Source organism: Alosa alosa, chromosome 5 (assembly GCF_017589495.1).
Source record: "Alosa alosa isolate M-15738 ecotype Scorff River chromosome 5, AALO_Geno_1.1, whole genome shotgun sequence".
In the NCBI taxonomy this organism is placed as follows: domain Eukaryota; kingdom Metazoa; phylum Chordata; class Actinopteri; order Clupeiformes; family Clupeidae; genus Alosa; species Alosa alosa.
Window position 1 is genome coordinate 6,330,039 of NC_063193.1, and position 13,159 is coordinate 6,343,197.

Here is a 13,159-nt window from a genome sequence, read left to right on the forward strand (position 1 = left end):
TGGGAGTTGTTCTGGAAAATGGTGTCGCGAGATTTAACTAGGCTACTTTAATGTTTCATGCAATTCCGTAACTCCAAGACAATACTACACATAATCCAAAATCCTACAATGTGTATTGGATCACATCTAATACGCCAACAAATACACCAACATGATTATGTTTTTCATTTTACAAAATAACTTACTCGTCTTAAACGAATGTTGGTGGGGGAAACGTGTAGTAGCCCTATAATACGCATCAAAACAAAGCCCATTTACTGTCTTGCATCTCCATCAGCATTATTTCCTTCTTGAGTAAAATAGACTTGCCCAGACACAAATAACACTCGATGTATTGTGCATTACCATAACAATAGGCCGATTTGATTTTCACAGGATCCTCATGTAATGCTATTACTGTTTCCCTTACATTTTGTGTACAACATGTGACATGGATGGGACCTTGAATATTTGAGAACCGTCACCAGACAATTATGGTTAGGGGGCAAGTCATCATCCACTTTTTGCAGAGCATGTTTCACAGACAAATAGCAACACTACTGCAGCCTTCACTTTGTTGTGCTATCCTGTGTTATTGGAAACACATTGGTACAGTAATCGCTGATTTTTTTTTTTCTTTTTCTTTTCTTTTTAGAATGACACTGGTAATGAATGGCTATGACTAAATTAAGTACATATAATATAAATAGGTCTAGCTACAATTCCCCTGCTTGAGAAGCCATCAAGTCTAAAACTCTTATGAAGAATGTGGTTACACAGCGGAGTATGTGGGTTTCTAAAAGTGTTTGCAGGCTGCTGTTGGGTTAGTGTATATTTTGTGACTGTGTATCCAGCATTGCAGTAGTCGTCTGAGGGGATGAGCGTCCCCTTAAACCATTGGTGGGGCCCCACAAACTCCTTTCCTCTCTGTCTGTAAGAGTGTGATAACACCCCAAACAATGGGTTTAATTGCATACTCTGTGTTAATTGTATGTTACCAGCACCCTGGAACTACTTAGGAGTCACACTGTCATGGTCGTGAGGCGGTTTAACTGGAGCCTTAGTTGGACTTGGTGATGAAATCACTGAATGTGTGTGTGTGTGTGTGTGTGTGTGTCCGTGCGTGCCTGTGCGTATGTGTGTGACTCTGGAGCTTTAGCTGAACTGGGTGACGAAATCCTTTCTCAATGAGGTGTGATCCCTGGCCCTCCCACTGAGACAAAGCCGGAGGGCCAAGGCTCGCTCTCTCTCTCTCTCACTCACTCACACACACACACAGAAGCACGCACACATACCACACACATGCGCGCACGCACACACAAACACACATAGAAGTATGCACACATAACACACACACACACACACTTTAAGGGGGAAAGGTGGATCTTGGCTCTCTGGGAGGATAGATGATTTCAATGTCTCAAACCAACAGGTTGCCCAAAGTGCAACATTCACATTGGCAATAGCCACCAGACTCTCTCTCACATCCAGGCATTTCAGAGTATTTTCCTGTCGACATATGAATAACCTGAGTGTAGTATCCCACCATGAAAACAGATGGTCTCCCTATGAAGCATGACCTCTATTTTTATTAGAGAATATATTTCAGGGTGGCAATCCTCCTACCCAAGTTATTGCTATAAGTCAGGGCTTTGTCAATGCATAGAATCCACCCCATTTGGGCAAAGTCACTCCTCTTCATTCCTTTCCTTTAGTTTCTCTCTTTTCCCCCTCCCTCAACATTCCACTGGACCCCCTGTTCTGCTGGCACCGTTATGAAGACACTCTTCTCCCCAAACCCTGTTTTATGAAGCCAGATCTGTACAAAGAGTACATGATTGCTTTCTGTAATTGTCACGGATTTTGCAGGATGAGGCACAGATGATCATGGATCAGGGAGCACTAACAACCCTCCCCCAACACACACATATACATATATATATATATATATATATATATATATATATATATATATATAGTATATACACACACACACTGGAAAAATAATCATGGGAAAATTATCTAAAAACAGAGTTAAAAAGATTCATACAGTTTTTACTCTAAAAAAAACAGGTGCTGCATAGGATGGAAGAAATCCATCCTACTGTAAGGAATAGACTATTTTTTTTTCTTTTCAATCCAGACACGATCAAATAGTCTATACCAGATGCCGTATAGGACATTCAAGATTCACTCATTTGCACCTGCTTTTCAGAGTGGTGAAAATCCTCCATTATGCCAATTTTGCAAAACGCCCCTGTCAGTGAGACATATTTTGATCTGTTGCCCTGCCTTGAAAACCAAAAGACAACAATTTTATCATCAAAATTCTATGTAAGAATATCTTTAGTAAGAATAACTTATTAGCATAGATTTTAAGAAACATATTTAAGTTTCTATAACACACAATGCTCTGGCCATTAAATAGCCTTTAGTTGCAGAAATGGTCTTAAAACAAACAAACAAACTGCATAGGATGTGTGTGTATGTGTGAGAGAGAGATTGATTTTAAATTAGTGTTTGTCACCCTGGAGTAATGCTTTCACACACTCACCCACGTCAGATGAGACTGAGAGATTACTCTGTATGAGTTGCTGCTTTTAAAAGCCTCGTAAATGGGTGTAAAACAGTGATTTATTTGCATGGCTAGCCCGATGCCGAAGCACCACTATTGAAAAAGCTGTTGGTAGCATCGGCTAACTAGCGCCAGATTTTGGAGTGCAGGGGACAAGCCGAGATGGGCTATGAGACATACGTTCACACTCGGTATCATGTTTCAATACACTTTAGGTCAATATCACACCGGAATTCTCCTTTAAGGCAGCCCTGGGTTTAGTATTTATGATGCGTGGCCCTTGGGATATATTTCTTTTAGAAAAACCCAAATCCTACTGAGGGTCTCCCATTTAAAAGGTAGTAAGACTGGCAGTTAATGTTTGGTGTTCATGTGGTTTTATGTTAAGATAAAAAAAAAAAAAAAGACCCACAACCTCCTGGAGGGATTTCGTAAATGTCCCTTTTCCCATAATCAATTAAGTTACATGTTTGTTCCAATGTTTTTTCTCTTCTTTTTGTTTGTCGTTTGTTTGTTGTAGTCAGTGAACAATACTAACTGAGAACATGTAATGACAAAGGAAATTTATGTTAATGAAAAACTTCTACCTTCCCTCATCCTCTCCTCAATTTTTGCATCCAGCTATCTCTCACTCTTTCTGTCTCTCTCTCCTCACCATCGCTCACATGCCCTGCACTCACCACCAGGGCTCTTCTCTCCTGATGTAACCTGACAAGCTTTTTTCCTGTCCAAATAGAAAGAGAGGGGAAAAAACCTCATTGGCGTTGTCAACCGCATGTCAGCAGGCTACAGAGTGACTGACAGTCCAGCATAATCTCTAAGGACCTCATTAGAACCCACTCCCCCCTGTGTGTGTGTGTGTGTGTGAGTGAGTGAGAGACAGGGTATATGAGTGTGAATGTTTTAAGAGATTTGTTGTGCTAATGTGTGCTTGTGTGTATTTGTGCTATATACACATTGCATTTCTTTTACAACTGCAAGTGTCATGTTCTTGAACAATAGGGTGCAGCCATAGATTTAGTTGCTGACAGGTGAGCTGCAGATGCATGGCTAGATGAGCCTTCAGGAATAGTGTTTGCTTTCACTGTTGCATATAGGATGCACTCCACAGGAGATCCCCTTCAAAAATGCTGAAATGTCACTCCCAAGAAAAAGCTCTCCCTAACCGTTCAGAAAAACTACTGTTCTAAAATATCTAATGCTGTTGCTGATGATGATGGTGTGTGTTGGGGGTGGGGTGTGTGCGTTTGCAAATCCCAAGTGACATAATTAGATGGTTGTAGCCTTCACAGTTCAACTTATGTATAATTTACAAAATCAAATGTTTGGTGATCCCTGAAGAACATTTTGAACATTCATAAAGGCTCAGCCGTCTAAATATATGAATCTTGCATGTCCCCAGAGTACCGGTACAGGGTTGTCCCCTCCTCAAGAGTCACAGAACTCTGTCATGGGCAATTATTGAGTGGAAAAGAGGAGTGCCACTCTGACATGGCAAGCAGGTGATGATTTGGGATATGACTTCTCTCGCTTGAATCTTTGTGAGGGGATGATGGCTCTTTATGGGGCTTAGGTGTGAGTGCACAGGTTTAGAGTTGAGGGGGGGGGGGTATTTGGGGTACTGGCAGGAGAGGATTTGAGGTTTTCTTGACTGGGGGCATTTAAAATCAGATCACTGCCCTTTATCTGTGTTTATCGCTATTTCTCTCTCTCTCTCTCTCATTGCCTTTACTTATGTCTCTTTTAGTATTCTCTTTTTCACTCCATCTTTGTCGTTCTCATTGTCAGTCTCATTCTCTCGATCACTCCCCCTCTCTTTCTCTCCCTCTCTCCCTGTGTCTTGCCCTCTCTCTTTCATCTGTCTCTTGCTCTTCTCCATCTCTTGTTAGTGAAGAATTCATTTTCTTTAATGGAGAACTGATGAAGGGGTCAGGAAAGAGGTGCCGATCCACAATCCTATCCTGAGGGTACATTGACTGCTGGTCTGCAAATGTATGCCGGGGATGCTGTCCCAGCATCTGCCTGGCTTTGAAGTTGCTCTCTCAACTGCCTTCTGATACGTGACTTTGTGCCCATTTTTTTTTCAAATCTGAAGTGTGTGTGTGTGTCTGTGTGCTTGTGTGTGTGCTTGTGTGTGTGTGTCTGTGTGCTTGTGTGTATCTGTGTGTGTGTGTGCGTGTGAAATGGGGAGGGAGAGACAGAGAGAATCGCACAGAGCGAATCTGCCCTGCTGCATCCTGCGCATTGGAGAATCCAAGGTCACTCTTTCATGTGGTGCCAAGCCCCGCTCGATCTAGGTTTCCCATCAAAGTGATGCTTAATTCAGCCTTAATGAAGGCCTCCTGTCACTGCTCAGCCCCCTCAGTTTTGTATGTGTCAGCGCTGCTCTTTTCTCTGCTTTGACCCAGAATGTACTAGTTAACACATGGGGATCTGCCATACCCACCTGCTGGAGGTAGGTGTGTGTGTGTGTGTGTGTGTGTGTGTGTGTGTGTGTCACTTAGGTAGTGAGGAGGACAGTGAAGTATCTCCATAAAAGAGACTTCAGTATATCATATCTGACTGACTGTTGGTTGTTAAATCCAACTCAAATCTTTTTGAATGCATTCAAATATTCAGTGTGCGCAGTGGTTAACAAACCGCTTTCCTCTTCCCTTTGACTAAATCCACATGCCACTAAATATATGACCTTTTTTTGTGGTTTTCTGCCGGGCTGGTACACAAGCGTTGTTTTGCACCTGCTTTTCTAGCCTATAAGTCTTTAAAGTACCCTCCCTGTCTCGACATAACCCCAGGCTGTGCACTGGGTGGGAGACTAGCACTGCGCGGTGTCAGCTATTTTATTGAATAACATCATATCCATTACACATAGCAGTAGAGCTTTTTTTGTTCTTCACAAACTAAAAAGATGCATGTGGCTGTGTTTTTTTCTGGACAAGTGGGTTGAGCATATTACATGGCAGCATTAACCACCCAGAGGGCGTAACTGTAAGACCAAGTGGTGGTAAGCTGGATGAATGAGAAGGGCTGTGTTTCACTACTTTATTTCCCTTTATTCCCTGTTCTTTCGCCACTCTACATTTAACCAAAGACTTACCATACTACTTTTCCTTAACAGGCAGGTGTGTGTGTGTGTGTGTGTGTGTGTGTGTGTGTGTGTGTGTGTGTGTGAGTGTGAGTGTGAGAGAGAGAGAGAGAGAGAGAGTGTTTGTATTCTTCAGCCGCTGATTTGTAACCTTAGTACACACACTGACACAAAGCATATGATCACTCTGTATATAAACAAGGGAATGTAGTAGATGTTTTTTCTCACAATATGAGAAACAACTTGTAATTACGAAATAAACACTGGTAAGAGCTAGATTAAATGTAGCAAAATCCTATTTCCTATAGTGAGTTTCTGCAATATTTTCCATGAGCCTAATTTTTTTTTGTGTGTCAGAACAGTAGCCTCAAACCTTAAAAGCATGAACCTCTGGAAAATGTGTTATACACAAAATGGTAGACAAAAAAAGAAAAAGATCAAACAGGTATTGAACGAGAATCTTCCATTCTAGTACCTGCCCATTTGCTCACTAGCACTGGGGCTTTCAATTGCCATTTTTGCTTCACCTATTGTAGATGCTTTTAAGGAGCATTATTTTTGAAAACTTCAAAGCCTTCCGAAAGCACTCTCTTTGTGAGTGCGTAGTGTGTGTGCGGCCCCTTGAAAACACCCCTGTATTTTCCAAATGGACAGGAAGAGGGGTGCTTGCCACTATTGAGGTGATGTTAATGCAGTTGGGTAGGGCCATACTCACAGAGACTATCTGCACAGAGCCAAGAATATGTTCCTCTGTGTGCTGCTCATCCATATCCTTAGCCGTGATCCATACTTGGTCTCTAAGGCAGTGTAATGAAGTTGCTGTGGCAAAGCCACTTAAGATGTAGCCTCTTCATGTCCACGTCTGCTTCTTTGGAACATACATATATGTCCAAGACACTTCAAAACATTTTTTTTAACCAACTAACAGACTCTTTTTGAAGAAAGCTAAGCAATTCACAAAGTACTGGTCAGCTATGGTAGCCTGTTCATCTGGAAACACAGGTGTCACCTTTACCTTTTAACCTTTAGTGTGCACATTATGGAGTTTTAACTAAGTTTAAAAACTTTGATACTCCCTTTAAGCTAAATTTGGATCTCGGATCATCATACTTATCCTGCTTGTTAATCCAAATAAAGAATTAAATTGTGTGTGTGTGAGTGAGTATTTTTTCCTTTCCATCAATTAAAATTTTATATTTTCTTTGGCACAAAAGAGGTTTTGTGAAATAACGCTACATGCCCTACCCATAGCAGTAGAGCTGCATTTTTCATGACACACATCAACAGCTTTAGTGTTCGTCAGATATGTTTTGTTGTGGATAGATTCACAGGGCAGGGCTGATTTAATCTATTGTACTCTGCACTCTCAGTGCCTTTGACATAATAATACACTGTTCATGTTATAACTGGTCACTATCCAGTGCGATTGTTTCAGGTATTCTGTTCACGTTTCAGAGCTTAGGCTAATTTCGGTTTACATTCACCCATCATTGGAAGATACACACCTTAAAGGGAAATCTTTTTTATTTGATGACATTATTTCCTTGTATCCAACCAAAGGAAGTCAGTGGAAGGTAGCATTAGGAATGGTGCTACCTCTGAGAAATGTGTGTTCTAATTCTCCTTGATTTATTCAATGATTAAAATGGGCGTGGTGGAGCATCAGTAACGTTACCGACTGACAATGTTCATTTCCTGAACCCACCGTTGCAAGACCATGTTGCTCTGGGTAAAATGCATCTGTAACACTATTTGGATAGTTTGCCCACAGAGACTTAACAGATTATCTATTAATATTCAAGTTCTAATCCTCACTGTTGGGTTTCCCTTCAGACCAAAACACACAATAGATGAAATGCAGTGACGCTTGTGTGTTTTGAGTATATTGCTGGTTAGAGGGAAAAAAGAGCCAAACAAAAAAACAGTTATTTTATGACCAGTGCTGTCTTACTGTTTGTAGGGCACTAAGAGCAATACCTTCCCATCAATGTTGGTGTTGGAGAAATCACAATTGGGAGTCCCACCCAATTAGCCACTTTCATCCCCCCTAAGCAGCAACATCCGACTTCCAGTATTAAACACAAACACACACACCGCATTCTACAACATTTGAAGAGCTGACAAATTACATTTGAGGAGGGTGCTGATTTAATCTAACAGACTCAAATACTTGAAATGTTGAAACTTAACAGGGTGGAGAACTAATATCAGAGCCATCATAACAGCCAAATGCAGGCGTGGTGATGAAATTAGCTTGGCCATATGATCTCTGAAGTGAACATTTTTTCATTATTTTCAATCAAGGAGGCCCATTGTAAGATGGATGCTAAGGACAGGACAGTGCCAGTGGCAGAACAGGCACACTGACTGACTGGGGGAAACCAACACGGCCTAACGGTGTACAAGTTCCAGTGTGGGACTCCCCATCCAGGCATGATATGCATGTTAGCATCTGTTTTAGACATATGGTCTCTCATATGTAGTGTCTAACATTAGGAGCGCCACAGTCATCTTACATGAGTCTTCACCTCCTCACCCCAACCCCTAACACACACACACACACACACACACACTATCATCTTTTCTTGGTGCAGTGTAATGATCCAGTTAGGGACGTCTGTCTCATCTCATCACCCCTGACGCCTGTGTTTTCTCAGCTGAGCGAGAGAGGCTCGCCGAGTTCTCAGAGAGTCCGGGGTCGTCCTGTAAGTCTGTCCACCCCCCCACCCCCTCCACACACACACATACTGCCCCCAAAGCCAGCAGAAGGGCCCTCTGACCTTATTTAATACGTCCGCTGGAGTTTTTATGAGCCTGACGTGCATGGGATGCTTCTCGTTATGTATGGAGCGATGCGTCTGGCAGGCCATGGCTATGCGGCGGTGGCAAAGGCCTGTGCATTGCTTGGAGACAGCTGGGCGTAACCTGAGCCGTTCGGTCACTTATCGGGCCGGCCATTTTCCCATAGACACCGCGCCAAAGAGGGCACCGGAGGAAGAATCCCCCCTTTGTTTTGGTCCTCTGTGGGCCCTGTGCAAATCCAGCAATGCGTTGCTGATCGTTGCCTAGATAGGCCTCCGAAAAACAGTAGACTCGTCTTCGCCCGACACTGGGGCCCCCTTCTCCACCTCTCGTCACATCCGCTTCTCACCAGGGTAGAGGAGGGTGTGTGTGTGTGTGTGTGTGTGTGTGTGTGTGTGTGTGTGTGTGTGTGTGTGTGTGCGCGTGCGTGTGCGTGTGTGTGCTGGGAAGGGAACTTAAGAGTCTTCTTGCAGAGGAAAGAGGCTTTCGGTTGAGGCTGTGGAGAGTATGTTGGGGGCTGTGGGAGGTGGAATGTAGAGGCCGTATTGTTCAAGAGGAGGCCAACTGCACCTGCCCTGTATGTCAACAGAGCGTGGGGCAGACAGGCAGGCAGGATAAGACCTTCGATGCTTGTGCCTGCTTTCATACCAGCCAGCCTATACAGCTGCCTCCTAAGTCCAACACTGACCACAGCAGATGAGGGGGGCATCTTCGTCGGTTTAGGGAGTGCAGGGGAGAGCACAATGCCTGCTTCCTTCAGTATGTGTGGCCCAAGGCTTATCTCCCAGCTCAAGGAGTGCTCTTGGCCTGTGTTCGACTGAGCCTCTTCATGTTTCCCTTGTTGTTGTTATTGAGTTTTTTTTTCCTTCCTTTTTCTTGTTCTCATCTCTCTCCCTCCTGTTTTGTGATGTTTTCAGGATGCTTTTGGACAGTCTGTTTTACGTATACAGACAGGAACCCCCTGGGGGTCGTTGTCAGGTCGCAGGGGGGTACTTACAGGGTCAGGGAGATGCAGCCCGTCCGTTTCCTCTGACTGGCCTTGGGAAAGTGCACCAGAACTCTCCCGCAAATTCCCTCTCAGGAGCCTTTCTCTCTCTCTCTTTTCTCACTGTCTCTCTCTCTCTCTCTCTCTCTCTCTCTCTCTCTCTCTCCACTCTCTCTCTTTCCCTCTCTCTCTCTGTCTCTCTCTCCCCCTTACTCCCGTCACTTCGTCATAGTCACTGGCCTGTTGGAATGTGCATTTCTCCAGTGGATCAGTCCGTGCTCACTTATGCTTTACAGGAGACCCCCCCCCCCCCCCACACACACACACACACACACACACACATCCAAACCCCCCCAACCCTCAAACTTAACAGGCGCTCGCTGTAAAGAGCTACGTCTGGAAACCATCATTTTTATGTGTTGCGGTGTAAAAGTCAGGACCATAAAATTGCAACACAACCCCTTTTTCAGGCATTTGTGCTCGGCGCTGCTCAGTACCTGCATTGTGTCTGCAGCTGGGTGTGAGGCAGACGGGTGTTGTGAAAAACAGTCGGCCCAGCTCGCCCATGATGGCGGGGTCAGTTTTCTTTCCACTCTCTTTCTTTCTCTCGCTCCTCGGGAGCATGCAAATAGGAACAAGGAAATAAATAACGTTCTGTATGGGCTCTCACATCAGACGATATCGGCTGAGTTATTTTTAACTGGCAAAGCAAAGTCTTTGTTTTAGAAATACATCCCGTGACTTTTTTTTCTGTTGGAAAGGACTCTCTCAGAGAGGTTGACTTTCATGTGTCACCCTTTATGGGTGGACAAGTTGTCAAACAAGTTGTGTGATTGCATACAATCTGTACTCATGATGGTATGAAGTTCCCAATATAAGGGTATTTGAACAAGTGCAGGCACATGGTATGTAGAAATTGTCGATACCAAAGCCAGGGCTGTGAACTTCCCTATCTCATTTCCATGGAACAATCGATTCCCACAAGGTATTCCCCCCCCCTTGAACGAGCGACATGAGATGAAACCTGTCTGTTGGACACACTCCATCACACACCGCGGCATGGCCCTTGTGCAGGTGGAGCATCAGGACTGTCGGCGTATATATCAGGAGAGACACACACACACATGGGGCACACCTAAGACGCGCTCCACCAGCCTCTCCACATTCCACACACCCACTGATGGGCAGCTGGCCCGAAAAAATCACTGAACCTGGAGTGTCAAGTGTCCTCTTCACACCCTGCACATCCGTACATTTTATTCCTGTCAGCCGACTGTCGAATACGACAGTGTATTCGTCTTTCAGCGCGTTTTCAGGAAACTGCAGGGAAGTTTTGAACGTAGCTTCAAAAAATGATGGAGCCATCAAAAGACAGGAAAACTGGACACTGTTGTCTGGTAGTCAGAGTATAAACACATCTGAGGACAAAAATAAATTGTGTACATTGCCTTTAGTGGTCAAGGTCACCCCAAAAGTGAGTCTCTAGGTCAGTAGTTCAGTGATGTCCATAAACACATGGAGGACACTTAGGGCCATGCACTTACTACGCTCATTCTGAAGGAATGAAGACCATTTTTTTCCCATATTGGCCATATTGGCAGCATTGGACCCAGAGTCTGCAGTAAGTGCTTCTTGGAGTCAGAGCAGGCATGGTAAACAGAAAAGTGTCCAAACCTGCCCAGAGACGACCACGTTTTTTTTTTTTTTTTTTTTTTTTTTTTAAAAGCTTCAGTTTTTTGGAGGTTGTACACGCCACCCGTGGGGCTTTTAAGTGGTGTGGGGGGGCAATATCAATTCGCCAAAGTTGACAGGTGTATGAAGACAGATAAATCTCTGAACTGACCCATCTGATGAGCCCACTATTCCAAATATTCCCATAAATGAATGGTCAGAGTAGTGAAAATCACAACCTGAACTTGTAAATGACGAGAACAGCATAACTCCACCACCTCCTTATCCTTGTTGCCTCTATGATTGCTTATACTAAATGCAAACACAATGACGATTTAAATCCATGTTGAGCTGATTGGGACATGGAAGTCTGGTCAAAGATTGGTGTCTCTTGTGTAGCAAGGATGTGTTATTTGTGCATTGGTACTCAGTCATAATGCATCATTCTTTCATTCACCCCTCTCACTGAGAGTGAGGTGTCTAGACTCCTAATCTGTAGCCGGCCTACTACATGCCCACTGGATCTCATTCCGATCAGCCTCCTCCAAACCTTACCTCCTACCATCAACAAAGATGCATGTGATTAATGCTGCACTGGCCTCTGGTACATTTCCATTAAAATGGCTCAGGTAACACCGCTGCTTAAAAATCCTTCTCTTGCTCCCATTCAAGTGGAGAACTATCGGCCAGTCTCGCTCGTCCCATTCCTCTCTAAGACTATCGAAAGGGTGGTTTTCCAAACAAGTCACAGAATTCCTATTATGGAATGACCTCCTTGAGCCTAATCAGTCCGGCTTTAAAGGTGGCCACTAGGGATGTGTATCGGCAAGGACCTCACAATTCGATACGCATCATGATACATCGGTCATTGTGATATGATACATATTGTGATATATTGCAATACTTTTTACCGAATATGTAAAAATAGAGCTGGAAACACAATTTGCTGTGTACCACCTGGGCAGTAGAATATGTAGATCACATTATACTGATAATTCAAAAATATTGCAATAGTCAGCTGTATAGACAAAATGCTTAATGCTTTAATAAAAAATATTGGCTGCAATAACACGTTACATTTATATAGCGCTTTGCTCAACACTCAAACTGCTTCACAGGGAAGGAGGAACCTCACTAACCACCACCAATGTGTAGCACCCACCTGGCTGATGCACGGCAGCCATTATGCACCAGAACGCTCACCACACACCAGCTTGTGTGGTGGAGTGAAGGAGTGAATGAGCCAATTACACTGTGGGATGATTAGGGGGCCAGATAGAATAAGCCAGGTTGGGAATTTAGCCAGGACACCGGGGAACCCACTACTCTTTGCAATAAGAGCCATGAGATCTTTAATGACCACAGTGAATCAGGACCTCGGTTTAACGTCTCAAGGACGGCATCTCCAACATGTCCCGTCACTGCACTGGGGCATTGGGATCGATCTTTTTTCCCTTATAATCTTCTTATACTAAATGCAAACACTGACTGCCCCCCCCCCTCTCTCTCGTGCGTGCTTTAAGTAGTCTATGTTCCAAATTATGTTTTATGATAAGGTAACATTCAAGTTAGTCAACTTTGCAAAATACATTCGGGCTACTCTCAAAACATTTGGGGCTGACGCCCCGGCAAAATCGTCTGGTGACACCTATGTTCTGTGTGCTATTGTAGTTGAATAACTTGCATTTCCAGATCAAATGTCTGTTCTTGGTCTTGGATTTTGTGAAATAAATTGCTGGCCTGTACTTTGCCTTTGTAGAATCGAATTGTATTTGTTTTCTAAGCATAACATGAACCATCTTGCTATTTAAAACGCCACTCTGCTAGGTGGCTCTAGGCTATATAGTTCGTTAAATGCGACTTATAGTCCAGTGCAGAGAATACGGTACTCATCTTGCTCGACTTCTCTGCTCCTTTTGACATGCTCAACCTCTACACCCTACTCTCAAACATGGGCATTACAGCGACTCTTATGCACAGCGCACTGCTGAATGGGCTTACGTCATCCGTTGCCGAACTGAATTGTGGGTCCGTTGTGTTGCGTTGCTCCCGTCGCTTGCGT